The 17,916-nt window shown below is 44.8% G+C and overlaps 1 protein-coding gene across 2 annotated transcripts in view; it reads left to right on the top strand.

The window, feature by feature from the left end:
• Positions 1 to 231: 231 nt before the first annotated feature.
• Positions 232 to 17,916, top strand: part of PAG1 (phosphoprotein membrane anchor with glycosphingolipid microdomains 1) — a 108,221-nt gene continuing 90,536 nt past the window's right edge. For both annotated transcript variants that reach the window (XM_064154601.1, XM_064154602.1), the window contains exon 1: positions 232 to 358. The gene's annotated coding sequence lies outside the window, so the exon portion shown is untranslated. The remainder of the gene's footprint in view (positions 359 to 17,916) is intronic.

The raw sequence follows: 17,916 nt of genomic DNA on the forward strand, positions 1-17,916 counted from the left end.
GCGGCAGCCGCGACCCCGCGCAGGCTCCGCCGAGGCGGGAGGGTGTGAGGGGGGCAGCGGGACAGTGCTGCCCACCCCGGCTCCGCCGCCGCCGCATCGCTCCGCACTCGGTGCTGGCTGCGGGGACATGCGCACTGCCTGCGCCGCGCTCCGCGGCCGCGCTGCGGCCCTCCCCTCCGCCTCCCCCCGGCCCTCCCGCCGGGCGGAGGAGGAGGGAGAGAAGGAGGAGGAGAGACACACGCCGCAACTTGCTGCTGCTCCACGTCCCCTCCCCTCGCCGCTGCCCGGCCCCTGCGGGCTGCGCTCGGCGGGAGGCGGCATCCCCGGGCGCGCCGCTCCGCGGGGCCGGCGCCTCCCGGTGAGTTGAGGGCGGTACGTGAAGTTGCGGTGTCCACGGGGATGGGGGGGGGGTCTGGGGGTACGAGTGAGGGGATGCGGCGGTGCTGCGGTGCTGCGCGGCTGCTGGGATGGGGGGGCTGCGGGGCTCGGCGCGGTGCACAGGGCAGGGCAGCTCCGGCAGCCCGCGTTCCATGCTGTGGAGCGGCGGCCATTTAGCTGTTGGACGCTAATATGGCCTGGAGAGGGCACAGGTGCAGGGCAGAGGCTGAGCCGTGCGGAGTCCGGCCCACGGCGGGGGGGTTGGGGGAGGTTATCGTGCTGTTCTCCGGGCGCAGCGCATCCCAAGGCGGCGGGAGCCTCCGCGCATCCCAGATCTGACTGCTGCCAGCCAGTCCCGCAGCTGCGTTCCCATTCAGGTGGTGACAGAGTCCAGCTTGTTTCGCGGAGGCATCTGTGCTTGGTCTTGAGAACTCTTGAAGGAGGAAGAGCTCACCAGGGAGACGTAACGCAGGGCAAAGCAGCGGGCACAGGTTAGCCCTAACGCAGTCTTTGCCGGGCGAGCTGACTGGAGCCTTGTTTTCCCTTCGTGCGTCCAAGGGGAAAAGGGAAAACGGCGTATCAAAAAGTTGAGAGGCTTGAAACGCTGCATGGCTAATGGAGCCAATTAGCTAAACAAACAAACGTAGTGATTTATAGGCGTCTGAACTATGCTGCTTTGAACGATGGAGGTCTTTAACCTTGCCTTCTAATCTGTTCCCCAGAGATTTGGTTTTAAGGAGAGTAATGCATCATCTGTAGTGCTGAATGCTGGAGTTGATTACATTTGTAAAAGGAATGGCCTTTGAAATAGCAGGTTGAGCAATAAACGCAGGAAAAGAGTGAGAGAGAAAAAGAGCACAGAATTGTAGCAGAAAATATTCTGCCTTCCTAGGAGCCATGTTTGATTAACTTTTATCCTAAGTTCTCATTTTCTTGAATTGAGCTTAAAAACAAGTGCACCGTGTGAAGCAAACCCTCCTTGGTCCTCTCGAAGCCTGTCTGCGTTGCAGGGAGTTGATGATCGGGGCAGCATCAGTTAGAAGAATTTGCAGAAGCAGGCACTGCCAAATGGTATGCAGTAGGTAAATGGAAGCATGTCGTTACTCTGTGCGTGTCTCTTAGATGATACAGAAGCAGAAATTTATGATCCCAGAGTTTCTTAATTTACATCTTGAAAAATTTTGCCTTGCTAAATATAATTTAATGTGAGGTGCACAGCTTCAGTGTAGCAGAAGTGCCTCCCTGTACTGGAAAAGTGATTAATTAATTTGTTAGCTTATTTAATGAGGGCCAGATTTGGCAGCCTGTGGAACATGTCCTGGAAGGGGGGGGTGTCTTCTGCCCTCATTGAAAATAGTGATTACAGTACATGCAATGTTGTGCAGGCCAGAAGCACAAGAGCAGTTTTAGCTTTAACCAGTATTTCAGCACAGGATTCTATTAGCATAAAAACAGTATTCAGGTCAGCAGTGGGGATGTGCAATTTTCAAATGAGAAGCTAACCTGAAGGCAACACATTGTTAATGTAAGGGTTGTGGGATCTGACACTTGGCAAGCTCACCCAGCTTTTGTTGAGTTTCTTTTATGGAATGTCATTTAAGGAGGAAAAGAAAACAGGTAATCCATTGCATTTTAAAGCACAGGGCTCCTCATAAGCCTCATTGCCAGACATTTGAGCGTGAGTGTGGCTGTAGCTCATGTATTGTGTACAGATGACTGCTACTAGATAACTTAAGCTCTAAATTTATCCGACTATTAAAGTTATATTGATCAGAAAGTGGCAGCTGGATTTCAAGTCCTAAATAAGAAATGCTCAATAATCTGGAGCTAATGTATATTTTAAGAAGCACTGTTCTGAGAAATCCACAAGAAATGCAGTCAAGTTGTTCTTACTGGCTGTGTGGTGGCATAGAATTAAGGAACTCTCTTTCTGGAGCAGTGAGGGCTATGCTGACATGCCAAGGAGTTAAACCTGTTCATCGTTTAATTGACACTGATGGTAAAGTGATGCAGTGATCAATGTCTGCAACAGGACCCAAGTGTTTTTCCTTCTGCTAAGGATGGGGATGGAGAACAGAGGGACTACTTCAAAGCAGTTCCAACACCTGATCATTTGTAACTGCACAATATAGTGTAAGAATAAGATTAACAGAACACAAACGGCTTGAAAATATTGTTTAACTGAAACAGTACATCACTCAAATAATGTCACTCAGATTCTTAGAGTGATGCCTCTGTTTCCAGATGTTGAGAATGGAGCAAATACTGGGTGCAGGGTGCAAGGGTGTCTCAGCTCCAGAGCGACAGCAGAAAAGCAGGTGTACTGCAACCCAGTGGCTGTGCTGTGGCCAGGAGGGAGCCTGGGAGGGAGTCCAGCTGGGGTAAAGGGACAGATCATGCTGAGAGACATCCTTGCCCATCCTCCTATCCCACCCCCCCCCCCCTCCAGTCTGCTGAATGAGTGGCATCTGCTGGTCCAGGTACTCTGTGAAGCTGGCAGGGGTAACACACTGGATTGTGCAAGCCTATAGCTTGCAGGCAGGCTGTCCTGGGTGCTCGCTGCCTTCATCCCAAGGATGCTATCAGTTGTAGGTGTACTGTGTATAATGATACCAAAGAACTTCTGACATGGGAAGAAGTTCAGGATAGCTTTTCCCTTGGGTAAGTGGTGTGTTTCTAGTTGTTCTTATGACTAAAGCATGGAGAGGACAAGCAATGCAGACTCATTTGTGTAGTAGTGCTACAATGAACTCTGGACCTTGAATGTCTGTACATTCGTACAGGCTCTTGAGGCTCTGAAAATCCTGCTCTGCAGGTGGCAAAACTGAAACCTAAAGACTTGGCTGTACATTTACTGAAGGGAGTTGAGATGCCCTTGATTGCTGTTTCCCCATCTCCATCCTGATGTGCCTCGTGCTCTGAATTGCTGTGCTGCAGCTTCTCATAGGTCTCTTATGGGCAAGTGTGCTGCATCCATCTTGCCTTCTCCCTAGCCCTTCACAACTCCAGAACCCAGTGTGCTGCACAGGCAGTGCCACCCTGCTTGTGGAACAGGATGAACACCAACCAGCACCTGCTTGGTGACTCACTGGGGACCGTGAGGTGCAAACCCCTCTGCAGTTTCACCCTGCTTTTCTTTGGTGGTGAAGCAATCATTTTACAATGCTGTGCCCACAGTTACCTGAGCTAAGGAGGGTGCACTGTGGGAGTTGGGACCTCCAAAGCTTACTCCTGCAAAGGTGCACCCAGCACAGCTGTCAGATGAAACTGATGAGTGACAGGGGGTGTTCCATCACTTGGTGGATGTGATAGAATGAAGTTTTAATTAAAGCAGTGATGGTAGATTATTAGGACAGATAAATACTGCCTTGTTACAGCCCTCTTGGGTCATATGTAAGCAGTATTCATTTCAGAAAGGGTGAATGAATGAATGAATGAATGAATGGGCAATGTGAAGAATAAAGATCAGCATTGTCAATCGCTCTGCAAGTCTTCCGTGGGAAAGTGGAAACTTATGAGGGAAGATGCTCCATAAATGCATTTAAGTATTTGCATAACTTAGGGATGAAATTTTACTATTAAAGGCACACCAGTACCAAGCCACGTTTGGGTTGCTGTCAGCAGTAACTAGGACTTGTACAGCTGGGGTTGGTCAATAATAGGCTGCATTTCTATGTAATACTTTGCTAACTGTTAGGAAGTTCTTCCACACCACTATAAAAAAATTTGATTGTGTTTGTCAAAATGCAGGTACAAAAATCAGAAACTTGTGAAGCTACATTCTTGTGCTACAGGTGGAGTTAACTCTTCACTTCTAGTGTCCCTGGGTAATCCATCTGCCAGTCACTGTTACCTAGAAGGACAGGGAACTACCGGAGAGAGTCCAACAGAGTGCCACAGAGGCTGAGCAGACTGCATTATGTCTGACAAGGAAAAGCTGAAAGATCTTGGGGTTGTTCAGCCTGGAAAAGTGCAGCCTGAGAGGGGATCTTCTCAATGCATGTAAATATCTGAAAGTGGAGGTCAAAAGGATGGGGCTGGGCTCTTTTTAGTGGTGCCTAGTGATAGGACCAATGGGCACAAACTGGGAAACAGTAAGGAAGAACTTTTCTGTGAGAGTGCCAGAGTATTGAACCAGAGAGGTTGCAGAGTCTCCTTCCCTGGAGGCTTTCAAAATCTGCCTGGATGTGTTCCTATGCAACCTGATCTAGGTGAACCTGCTCTGGCAGGAGGGTTGGACTAGATGATCTCTAGAGGTCCCTTCCAACCTCTTCAATTCTGTGATCTAGACTAGGGGTGTGTTCATCAGCTCAGTTTATAGCTGTTGATACATCTTAAGGGTGGTAAGGAATGACTCCAGGTGGGAAGGGGTGATGGTTTTTCTCCTTCCCACAAGTGCCTGGCAATAGTAGGGTATTTTCCTGTGCTGATCCTGGAATTTGTAATCCTCTCAAAAGTTTCTTTTGTCCTTTTCCAGCTCTCAGAATGCAGTACAACCCTTGAAGGAAAATCTGTGTGCTTTCATGTAAATGCAGTGAGGATGAGCCTTTGAAAACGTATCTTAGCTGATGCTGATGAATAAACAAACTTGGCCGGAGTAAATCTTTTCATCTAACTTCAAGAGCCATGCTGTAATGAAGTAAATATAGATGTACTTAATGGGCTTCTTTCATCCAAATACATAACAAACCCTCCAGAGAAATGCAAACAAATCTAAAATGGATTTCTAAGTGGCTTTTTTGTTTGGCGGGTTGGGTTTTTTTTTGGTACTGGAGCAGTTTTGTCTAGCCAGACTACGGTAGGAGTGGATCTTGTTCCTGGAGTTATAGAGCTGCTGAGGCCAGGCTGGACTAAGAAAGCCTGTGCAAGGGCAGGGTAGCTGTCAGTCATCTTTGGAGTGGCCTCTGCATGGCCTGCCACCACTTGGCCAGATGCTGACATGCCAAGGGCACTTGCTCTAGAGGGCACATCCTGTCTGTGCCTCAGCCTGGTTCCTGGGTTCACAGCATATCAGATTTGGTGTTAAAGGTGGCTTTGGGGCCATCATGACAGCTGCTATAGGCACAATCATTGAAGTATGACTGCGGTGGTGGTGTTAACTTTGGCAGCATCTTGTTGGTTGGTAGCTGTGGGAAAGAGGAGCGCAAAGAACAGTTCTGCAAATCTGAATGCTGCCTGCATGACAGTGGGTTTGGTTTCATTTTGAGATTTGCAGGATGCCTGCTTTCAGTGGCAGCATTTGTAAATTTGCACACTTCCACTTGTGGACAGTGTGCCTAGCAAATACAGCTGCTTGGTTTCACTGGCCTTGCTTCATGAAAAAGACCAGTGTGCAGTGTTTGTATTTCCCATGTCACAGAAAGAGCCTTTGTTGGTTTATTTCTTTGAAAAATGCACTTATAAACCAATTTTACTCTGAAGACAAATGCTTTGTTTTGAAAAGGATAAACTCTGTTTGGGAGAAACACTCTAAGTTGGTCTTTTCTTAATAGGAAAATTTCAGATCTGTTTCATTCCATTATGGAAAAAAAAGTCCATTCAAAACTAAGCAATAAGCTCACAAGAGTTTGAATATTAGGCTGTTTAGACAACTCCATCACCATAATTACAGAAATTCTTCAGTATGAGCAATTTCTTTGCTGAGATCTTGATGATTTGGAAGTACTGCAAAGAATAACGTCTGTAAGTGTTGGAGGAATTTTGGGAAAGAGCTTTCAGTCTAGCATGCTGCTGTACTTTAAAAAACCCAGGAGTGATTTACTGAGGTCTGGATTCAACTCACCGTTTGCCACCTTGAATAGCCAGACATCCAATTTAGCGTGTGTCTGGTTGTGTTGTGCCGTGTGTACGGGAGTGAAACGTATTAAAAACTGTTCAGCTGCGGATGTGTTCGTCTGGGGATTTACTCATACATAATTGAAAACCCTCTGAAACAAAATCTCTTCATTACTCCGTGGATTGCTCACCTCTTCCCTCCCACGCTCATTGTTCTCGCGGGGGGTGGGGGCAGCTTTAGTGAAGGTGGATGTTGCTTTCAGGCAGCTACCCAGCATCAGAGTGGCAATGCAATGCATGACAGAAGATAAACATTGTATTGTACCACAGAGATATGTGGCATCAGAGTGGTTTAGAGGAACCACTTAGCTGCTGTATTTAAGACTTCTTTTCATCCTAGTGCAGAAGCAGTGCTTTTGCTGAGTTTACTAAATCAATGAAATGTTTGCATCTGGTGCACTGCAGGATAGGATGTCAAATTAAGGGCCTTTTGATGTGCAGCACAGATTGCAACAGGAATATTTGGGCTTCATCTCTCTCATGATTTTGCTGCAATTAAGTATCCTTGCTCAGGCAGTTGACTGCAGTAGGACCAGTCTTTGTGAGCAGTGGTTTCCCGTTTGAGCAAGGGTTTGATTGAGCTTCTGTTTAGCAGACATGGAAGTGTAGTGATGGAAAAAAAAGAGCCACCATTCTGTCACCACTGACTTAGTGTATCTGAATTGATCTAACAAAATCATTTTAGTGGAAAATATGTCTTAATGTAAGGTCAGTTCATCTTGCTGATGATCTGATTGCTTAAGAGTTATTGGCCAGGTTCTGTAACGGTCTTTAAAGGTGTTAATACTTGCCTCGAGCTTAGTAGCCCTGACTATTGCTAATGTGCAGGAAATGCTCGGATCACATTGTGAAGAGAAACCCCTGAAATATCTTAGAGCTATTTTAATGTGAAGTTTCAGATGTTATTCTTGTTTAATTGAAAGGTGAATGCAATTAAAGTTGTCAGTCTGCTGTTTGCAGATGATACCACTTTGTATGGAGTAACAAAGTGGATCTGGAAGTCTTAGAGTGCTGATTCCAGCTTTCAGCTTCAGGAATCACAACTCAAACTCTTCCTCTTTTACCTTGCAGAAGTCTACATCTGTAGTGTTGTCTGGATTTGTGTCTTAAAAAACAAACAAACAAACCAACAACAAAAAAGAAACCCAAAAACTGATTTCCATCAAATAAAATGAGAACACAAATTCTGAAATAATATTCATATTCTGTCTGATATTGGAGAAAAGGGAACCTTTGCTCCTACTTCTACAAACCAAAAGATTAAGCTTGCTTATAAAGGATTAACAGAGCTCTCTTCTGTTAATTCATAGTGGTGTAGTCGAACTGCCTGATTCTACATCAGTGGAAAATCCATTATCAATCAATGGGAATTTTGCAGCTGAAGCCAAAGGGATTAGACACTCATCATTCAGAAGTGACTGAAAGAGAGAAAGACTTGAACATGCTTTTTGCCACATGGCTGTGAGCTGCCACTGGGACATGGCCGCAAAAGTAAGGGAAGTTACTGGTTGCTTCAGGCAGGCTGTTTCCAGAGACCTATGAAAGGGCTGTTGCCACTGCACAGGGCTGCTGAGAAACATACCTGGGGTGCTGTTGATGGTGAGTTGTTACTCTCATCCAAGCAAGAGGATTTCGAAGTGCAGGAGGTGCACACGGAAAGATGACCTGAAATCCTCTTTTAGGGGTTGTTCCATGGTGGGGGAGAGTTAATAAGGTAATATGTGTGATGAGACTGGGACACTTAGGAGGAGCAGTTTTGGGGGATGAGATGTGCAGAGGAGCACTGGTGCCTATACCAGGCTCTCTATCTGCTCCCACTTAGGCTGCCACCCAGGCATGTTGGTTTAAGAGACTGCAGTATAAGGTAGATGCTAAAGAATTTGCTACTGATGATGTTGAGGGTGATATGCGAATAAATTGCATTACCTGCACAAGTTTCTTCTTTAATATATAATAGGTATTTGTGCTTCTAGTGGAGAGCACAGACCAACATTCAGACTGCTAGAGCCTGCAAGCTATAAGAAAACTAGCAGGTCTGGAGCCTTAATTTAGTAATGGCAATTCACCAAGCACCTTCCAAAATACAATTTAGCTTTCTCCAGAAATGCTGTCATAGAGCTTAGCTTAAAAGCAGCTCTGATCCAGAGCCTACTTGTGGAGAAAATCGTGATCCCCATGACCTCTGTTGCAACATTTGGTAGGTCCTTTCCTGAGATAGAAGCTAATACATCACAAATAGCTATTTGGAGCAAAAATGACACTTTTTTTTTACAAGGATTTGATAAATGCACATGTATTGTTTTAATCTGTTGTAATAGGCAAAATTGTGTCATTTAGTTTTGCAGTTACAGAGATTAATTTCTCTTTCCTTTACTCATGTTAAATAGAAGATAATCGAGCACACACCACAGAACTTTGGGACTCTTGTTTGTAGCTTCATCATTTATTAATCTAAGACATTAGATGAGAGTCTTTTTAGATTTGCTTGCCTAAGGAGAAAGAAGTAAACATTGAAAGGCCAAACCAGATGTGTGTGTTTTGAGGTGCTGCCAAATTCTGGCTCATTTCTAGTATGTTTGGTAGGAGAGACCACTGCTTTTTTTTTTCTTCCCCAGAACGGTCAATTGTGTGCTCTGATGCTTAAATTTTGGGAATGAGCTTGTGTTTGGATAGACACAGTAGCTTGTGCAGTTCCTGCCTTTCATGCTCTATAGAGATATAACATTGTAAGTGGGCAGGCAAAATAAATTCAGATAAGCATGCCATAGGAAGCTACGTTTTGGCACTCTCTTGGCCCCCTTAATTGGCTGTCCTAGTTACAGGAGGGAGCCATTTGTGATCTGCCTTCCTCTGATTCAGGCTTTTCAGAATAGACTGTTGGGCTAATACAGGCAGCAGTGCAGTAACAGCTTGGTGGTGGCAGAAGGGCTTCTTTTTCTTACATTTATGTAGCTGGAGGGGATTTGAAAATTGGATATTTCTCTCCATCTCTGCAGCTCCAAGTAGCCCTGACACTGTCAGTCGTGGATTAGTGAAATAAATCCCTCGTGTTCATAGTGGAGTGGAAAGTATAAAGAGCATTTTCTGCCTTTTTTTCCTCCTTTTTAATGTGTCATTTGCTAGCTGGCACAGTGACCTCCATTTCATGACTCTTGTGATGTGACTTGTCACAGAGCTTTTCTGTATGGATTAATTCATCACTCAAGGGAGTAGTAGCATGTGACATAATGCATGTGGACCTGAGCAAACAGTTACCTCTAGACAACCTATAATTAATCTATATTTCAAATATAATCTGTTAAAGCAGTTTAATTTATTTTTATAATGTGGTTTTCCTTCCTTTTTCATAGAATCATAGAATTGCTTCAGGTGAAAAAGGCATTTAAACTCATCAAGTCCAAACATTCTCAAACTCTACCAAGGCTGATGCTAAACCGTGTGTCTCAGTACCACATCTCTGCCTCTTTTCAACACCTTCAGGAATGGAGATTCAGCCACATCCCTGGGGAGCTTGTTCCAGTGGGCAAGAACCTTTTCAGTGAAGAATTTTCTTCTAATATCCAACCTAAACCTCCCCTGGTGCAACTTGAGGCCATTTCCTCTCATTCTATCACTTGTTACTAGGGAGAAGAGACCAAACCCTGCCTCACTACAACCTTGTTTCAGGCAATTGTAGAGAATGAGAAGGTCTCCCTTCAACTTCCTTTTCTCCAGATTAAACAACCCCAGTTCCTTCAGTCACTCCTCACCAGATCCTCCAGACCCTTCATCATCTTTGTTCCCCTTCTCTGGACCCACTCCAGCATCTCAATATCTTTCTTGCAGTGAGGATCCCAAAACTGAAAAGAATTAGTCTCAAGTATGTCCTTGGTGGTCAAATGTGATGCACGCATACATAGTCAGCTTCTCATGTTTTCATTGTAGCTGAATTTGGGAATGAGTTTGTGACTTCTTGGTAATGATTTTAAGCTAATTATGTAAAGGTAGGGTCCAACAGCTCAGTTTTCTGGGTAGAGAGTCTGTCAAATCTTTTAAATTGTTGTTCCAGTCAATTATATTGACTGAAGTGAAAGCAAAAATGAATCTTTTTTCCCCCTATTCTTAACATAAAGATTTAATTTCATACTTGTGATTTACATTGTGTATTTTAATTTGTGTGAGTGAACCCTGAATCACTCAGTTGTGACACCATCCTTAATCTTGCCTGGCAAGTCCATCTCATTTCTGGCAAGCAGATACTCCAGGAATTGATCAGGGCTAGCAATGGGGTAAATGGTAGGACCAGAAGTGATGTCTGTGTCTGGTTATGGCAGAACTTCACACTCTGGGGTCAGACCAGTTACTATGAATCAGTGGATGCTGTTTTCCAAGTGGTTTCTGTTATCCTACTGCTCAACATCTTTGGTTAGAAACAGTCCTGGAGAAGTACTAGAGAAAGTAAACTAGACCAGAAGCAGAGAATTGATTTCCCAGCAGTATGGGAGATCATAATTATGATGAAATTAACTAAATAATTTACTGCCCCAAACAGTCAAGTAGCCAATAACTCAGCATGTATGTGTTCCTCATTTAATCAGCGCTTGGGCATGGTGTGCACAGGCAACATGGTGTGGTTGGTTCCCACAGGCACTTTGACACCCACAGTTGACCTGGGAGGAAAAGTCCAGTCTGTGGTACAAGTGATGGGACCCCTAAACTCATGCAGGTGTGACCTTGATGGATCTGCCAGGCCATGTCCTAGTTTGCAATACCTGCAGAGATGTTGGCAGGATAGGGCAGGTGCCAGACTATGGAGAAATGGGAGTATTCTCTTTGGGGTTTGCCAGAGGCAGGCACCCAGGGGATTAGGCACCATCCCTGGAGGTGTTCAAGAAAAGACTGAATGAGGCACTTAATGCCATGGTCTAGTTGACTGGATAGGGCTGGGTGATAGGTTGGACTGGATGATCTTGGAGGCCTCTTCCAAACTGGTTGATTCTATGGACCTCAGAGCCTGGAAGTGCTAGAGTCATCCAGCACCATGAAACGGATCCACACAAAACTGAGGTGGCCAGAGGAGTTGGTTGTAGCCACCATGGGATGCTAAAGTCCTGATTGGCAGTTTGGGAACCTGGAAAACCTTGGTTGTTTCTTTTTTTGGTAAATTGCATGCTTTTCCCAGCTGTGGGAATTACTGAAATTCTAGTTCTTGGACAGAGGTAAAATGAGCACAGGTTGCCAACTTAATCAGCAGTAAATAAGGTTTTATTCAGGAAACAGGGTAACTAAGATAACTTCTTTTCCCTTGGTTTTCTGAACTAGGCAGAAACTATGCACTGCAGTGCTGTGATTCTCTGGGAAGGAGGATTTCCAAATCCTTGCAGTGTCTGTGTTCTGCCCAGCATGATGTGTGCTCTGCTCCACAGAGCAGTTGTGTTTTCTGTATTAAGCCTGTATAACTAATTATGCTGGTGCTAAAGAAAAGTAACAGGTTTAAGCAGAAAAGGCTTCCTTCTGCTGGAGTCTAGAGGAATGAGAAAACCTCTAAAAACCCTTGAGAATTTTTGTGCTTAAGCCATCTGTCAATAGGTAGTAATCGATTTTCTGAGGTGTAACTCAGAGATGTTATTGTTCATCATTTAATAAAAATCAGGCTCCTTGCAGTTCATCAGCAGCTGGCACTTAGAAAGATTGAATTCAGAAAAAATAAGTGGGAAGATTGCTGTTGTAGGTAAATGACCAGAGCTGAGAGATTTATAGCTTTAAAACATGTAACTACCCAAATGTATTAACCCTCCAGTGCCTGTGCTCTATGTCTAGATCAGGATGATTTTATGCAGGTAAATGCAAACTCATGCAGAGCAAAAAAACAGTGTTATTGAGTCAGTTGTATGCTAAAGAGTAGAGTTGTCCTTTGACTATTGATGTTGTTTGGTTTTAAACCCTTTCTCTCTCTGTTTGCAAAATAAAGTCTGGAGCATTTTTTGTATCAATTCATGGGGTTTAAAATTCACAAAGAGCCTGCTCCAGTATATACCGGTGCTGCCCCCTAAGTGTAAATACTGTTACTCTGGTGCTGTCCTTGGAGACTGTAGGAGGCTTTCCAGGTCAAGGATCAAGTTTATTGAGGCAAAAGAGGAACAGCCTTAATGTAAGTTGTTTGATTTTCCCAAAGAAGGAGCATTCCCTCCTTTTAAGAGAAGATGAAATCTGAGCCTTTACACAGGACCTTCCCAGTTAAAGGCCTACAGGAGAGCTTAGGTACCATTTAAGTTTTGAGTATACTTGTAATACCAGAGACTTCAAAAGAGAAACAGCTGCCTGTGGGATAGACTGGATAAGGCTTTAATGAGCTGCAAAATGGGTTAAAACTTCTCTTAAAATCTGAGCTGGGAAGTAGAGGTAGACTTGAGCAGGACCAAGTTTAACTGAGAGATGCTCCTTCCTACAAAGAAGATTTTTTGTGGTTTGGAACCTACAGAAACAAATTTCATTCTTAACCAAAAGGTTGCAAAGGTTGACAGGCCAAAGTGTACATGAACCATAGCTGTTGAGATTTCCATGATAACTGAAAAAGTGGACTGTTTTTACAGTGACTTTGAAAATGGCATGTTCATACCCCATTGTGGCTTGAGAGGGATTATACTTGCAAAACCTATGTGGTTGTTTGACCCTGGCTGGATGTCAGGTACCCAGCAAAACTGCTAGCAGCCCTTCCTCAGCTGAACAGGGGAGAGAAATTGTAATGAAGGGCTTGTGGGCTGAGATAAGGACAAGGGAGGTCAGCCTCCAATTACCAGCATGGGTAAACCAGACTCGACTTAGGCAAATTACAGTAGGATAATGAGAAAAAAAATCTCAGCCCCCTTCCCCCGACTCTTCCCTTCTTCCCATTCTCCCGTTTTCTTTATGTCCTACCTCACAGCAGTGCAGTGGGACCAGGAACGGGCGTTATGGTCACTTCACCACATGTCTCTGCCACTCCTTCCTCCTCGGATGGAGGACTCTACACACTCTTCTGCTCCAGCATGGGGTCCCTCCCGCAGCACCTTGTGAAAGTCACATAAGGCATCCGTATGTAAACAAACAGAAACAGTGTTCTGCTGAAAGCTCAGATGTCAGGAGTTAGACAGGAAAGATTTCCTTGAGCATATAGATACCTGCCCCTCATGATTCCCACAAAAATACCCAGCCAGGCTGTGTTGAATTGAATGCAAACTGAGCATGAAGAGCTGAAAAGGACTTTGAGGAGTAAAGAGTATGCAACATCAAAGTAAATGATGAGCTGTGTATCTGTCTCTCAAAAGGTCGATACCTGTAAGAGCACTAGTGGGCACGCAGGGTCACTGGGCAGGATCAGAGAAAGGAGAAGCTAGTTGAACTGGTTATTACAGGGGAATCTGGGGCTGTGCTGTGTTGGGTAACAAAGATTAAAAAGTGTTGCACTGCTGAGAAGTGCTGGAAGATACTGGAGAATTGATTATGGAGGTGTCGCTGTGTGTTGCGCAGAGCGTAGCCAGTGCTGTGCTGAAGAGGCTGCTGACAGAACATACCATGTGCATGGTTGCCACAGCTGTGATTTGTGAATCTGAGCACTGGATTTCACTTTAAAAAACATTGAACTTTTTGGCAGATAGTGGTGATTTTGAACAGGCTGGCAGTTACAGTCCTGGTAATGAGTCAGTTCCCAGGGGGACCATTTCTCTCCTCACCCCATTCCAGCTCCCTCCTTTTGACTTCTGCTGCTTTTCTGGGTGGGCACAGCAGTCTTCTTGCCTTCAGTTCCTGCCATCTAAGTCCATCCTAGCAAACTAGTTCGTTCTTGATGAGACATTCATCTTCAACTTCCCTCTGGTTTGTGCAAGTGGAGAAAAATAATAGGAAAAATGGGTGCTTGGCCTTTTGGATATTTCATGAGAAGGTTGTATTGTTGATAAATAATGTATGACTTTGAAGCTACACACTTTCTCCCTGGGACATGTCTTGTATAACTGAACTGTATGATTTACCTTAAATTGCCCATCTGCCATGCACGGCCAATCTCCATACAGCACCATTTCTCCTCTCCTGTGCAGTCTTCACTCCTGGAGAAGAGATTTGCATAAAATGATTTCCTGATGTAAATGGGAGCGGGCTGCGGCTCCAGCACCTTGTTATAACGTCTGTACCAATCCCCTGAACTGGGCTAGCAGCTACCTCAGTAATTGAATCTATTTGTTTCTTGCCGCGGTTTCAGGAATTAGCGGGCAGCAGGATGCTTGTGCTGCTGTGCTTTCATTGCAGCCTTCCTAGCTTTGCCTTGTCCTAAGGCTTCTTTGAAAACCAGAGCAGACAAGGGCTGGGATGGGGATAGGCAGTGCTGCAGCTCAGGCAGGGGCCAGGGCAGAAGCCAGGGGCTGAAGGAGGCTCCCTGGGGACGCCCTGGTTATCTGCACTGGTCAAGTCAGGCAGCCAGCCCTATGGGGACAAGTCACTCAGGGCTGGGACACCCAACCTAATTAAAATGGTGCATCAGGCAGAGAGATAAGAGGCCCTGCTGTTTTGACTGGTGTCATTCAAGCCGTGCTGGGGCTTGCTAGGGGGCCACGAGGTGCTGGGGTGTGTGAAGCCCCTGCCCCAGAACAGAGAACCAAAGCACTTCACAGACCTTTCCTGTGCCTCTTTCTTTCCAGCAGCCTTAGCCTTGTGTTTTCCCCTCAGTCACTTTTTGTGGCTGAAACTCTTCCTTGGTGGTCTTTTTATGCTGGTCTGACTTTTCCTTGCTCTCTTTGATTTCTCTTCTATTCTTACAGCTCCTTTTGTAGCCATCTCCTCCCAGCTCCTGCAGTCTTGCTGGCACCTCCTTGTCTCTCCTTTACCCGAAGCACAAATAAATGAGATAATGAGACATGGGCCAGTCATCTCACTTATGGTGTGTCTGTGTGTGTATGTGTATATATATATATGCATATGTATGCCCTCACCCACTCCTTCATCTCTCATCCTTCTGTCCTTTTCTCCAGCAGTCTCTGGAGGAGGAGATTATCTTCTGGTGTGTATTTAAGCACACTGACAGTGCCACAATATGAATAGCATAATGGCATACGTATTTTGAAGACCTAAAGCTGGATTGTGGTGTTCATTTGGGCTAGCAATGCCAAACAAATTACCATCATTGCTGTCAAAAAAAGTTTTCCTCCATTCAGGCTGTTGTTGCACAGCTTCATATTTTTGAATTTGAAAGAGAGGAGAAAACTATAGTCAATACATCCTCTAATAGTGATTTAATGCTTTTTATACTAATGTTACGTGTTCTGAATAGTGGTTCATGGAGAAGATCTGCTAATTCAGGCAGTGGTGATAGTGTTTTGATCAGGTGTATAGTAAATTCAGAAGCTGGAGGGTATTTTTTTTGGAGGCTTCTTCATCTTTCTGTAATTACCAGATAGATAATAGGAACTTGCCAGATCCAACATGCTAATGATTGCCTTCCAGCTTTTAGAGAGACAGAAATTATACGCTAGTAACATCTGAACGAGGTTCTGCTTTGGTAGTGTATTAAAACATAAAATACTGTGCTCTCTTGCCATTGTGTAAATAGCTATGAATATGTCCCTGGTCTTTCAATACAGAAAATAACCAAGATGAAGCTAAATCTGCTTTAGAAGTACTCAAGTGGCTATTGACGGCTTGGGAGTGCTGGGTTATCAACAGTCGATGAACTGCTTTGCTGTTGTCTTTGCTTTGTAGGGGTATCTCATGACTTATTTTCAGATGAAAGGTAAATGCCCTTGCTTTCCAATTTTGCTGCTTTAAAATTGTTCAGTTTTTCAGCTTTGTCTGCAGATTTCCTGTGCTGAGACCTGAGGTATTTTCTTAGCAAGATGCTTTTTGGAGCTGGCTGTTAGCTGTGCTGCGTGATGAAAGGCCAGGCTGCTGAGCTCCTAGCACGCCGCCATCATCTGCTGTGCTCTCTGCTCCACAGGCAGCCCAGCACTGCTCTGTGCTGGGCCATTAGCAGGAAGGTAAAGAGAACTGTATTTGGGTAATTTTCTTAAATGCATCACACTCTTGCTGCTTTGCAGCTAGGTGTAGCCTGATGAGGAAGAGAGCACTTTGGCTGGTGCGATTGGCCAAGCCATTTTATTAATTGCATCTTGCTGTACCTCACTTTTAAAGGACTAAATTGCAGCCCATGAATCCCTCTGAGATGAAGAGAGTTCTTTCCAGTACTTATTTTCTTCTAAACTGCAGTCACTATGGGAGATTACTACAGAGGAGCGTGGAGACCTTTAGTCTTTCGTGCTTACTACCACTACATTAGGACTATGTAGGCTGTCTGATAAAGAGGAGACTAAAAAAGGCAGAAAGTGGCAGAAGTGGTAGCAGCAATATTCTTGAATCTACAGGAAATCATCTAATCTGATTAATATAAAACATTCCTAAAATTACCAGAGCCTTGGAAATCAGTTTTTGTGTTTCAGAAGTAAGCAGTGCAGCCCCAAGGCAAGGAGTGGCATGAATTTACTGGGATATTGCTACAGAAAGGTCTCTGCATACAGAAGTCAGTAACCTCAGCTCTTTGCTTAGCTCAGGAGCTTGAATCGGATTGTGTATTGTTGGAGAGTGCTTTGCAGGACATGGGGAAATGCTGAGAGAAAACTTTAAAGGCGTATTCTGACAATTCATATATTAGATATCACTGTTGGTCGTGTATGTTTTATACTGGTCAGTGTTCTGATTAAGAGGTGTGGCTCGAGTTCTCCCGAGCTTCTTTCAACTCTTGCTGGATACCTTCTTGTATCTTGAGTTTCACTATCTGTAACAGTTTGACTTCTCTAGCTAAGGCAAGGACTGAAAAAAATTGCTCCCTGAGGCCGTAAGGGTGATTTGGGCACAGAACCTCCAGTTCACAGGCAGGTGAAATAAGCCTTTTTATAGTTTGGATGAGTGCTGCTTACTTTCTTGCCTCTCCTATCATCCCCCTACCTCAGATCTTCCACTGAACTTGCTCTAGATGGCTATTTGAAATGAGGCTTTGGTGGAACATCTGCATTGGGCAGCAGTGAAGTCCCCCCCACACCCTTATTTGCCAGTAGCTAAGAGGCTGTTGTTGACATCCAAGTGTATTGCTGAGTTGCTTTACAAACTCCTTCCATACTGGGTCATGGGAAAGGTTTCCAGCACAGTATTTTACCCTGATGCATCTCAGCAGCCGTCAGCAGCACCACTTCAGCAGTGTTTTTTGCTAAGGAAATAAATCTCCCATTTTTCCTGGGCTCTGGGTGCCAGTTGCATGAATTAAAATGCACAAAGAGAATAGAGCATGAAAGGAGGGTGGCTGTGTACCTGCCAGTTACCATGGAAATAATTAAGGGCACACTTCAACTGGTAGACCCAGAAGCACTCACATCTGGGTATATGGAGTATGTGAGCCTTTAGGGTAAGACTGAGGCAGGTGTCTCCCCTTTTCTCTCTTTTCCTCCTCTACAGTGTGGTTTCTGCAGGAACAGTGCTTGCATGTGAGATGCAAAGGGAGCTCCATGCCCTTGTGCAGTGCTTGCCAACCTCCAGAAACCTGAGGACAAGAGCACCTGAGTAGTTTGAGAAGGTTTCAGACCTTTGTTTGCCTAATTGACTATTTTTTTCTCTTTCACTCATAAGCAACATCTGGCTTGCTTCTTGTGTGGTGTGCTGATGGTGTCCCTGGTCTGTCCAGCAGAAGTTGAAGGTCATTTATCCCCT

The sequence above is a fragment of the Pogoniulus pusillus genome, chromosome 14 (assembly GCF_015220805.1).
Source record: "Pogoniulus pusillus isolate bPogPus1 chromosome 14, bPogPus1.pri, whole genome shotgun sequence".
In the NCBI taxonomy this organism is placed as follows: domain Eukaryota; kingdom Metazoa; phylum Chordata; class Aves; order Piciformes; family Lybiidae; genus Pogoniulus; species Pogoniulus pusillus.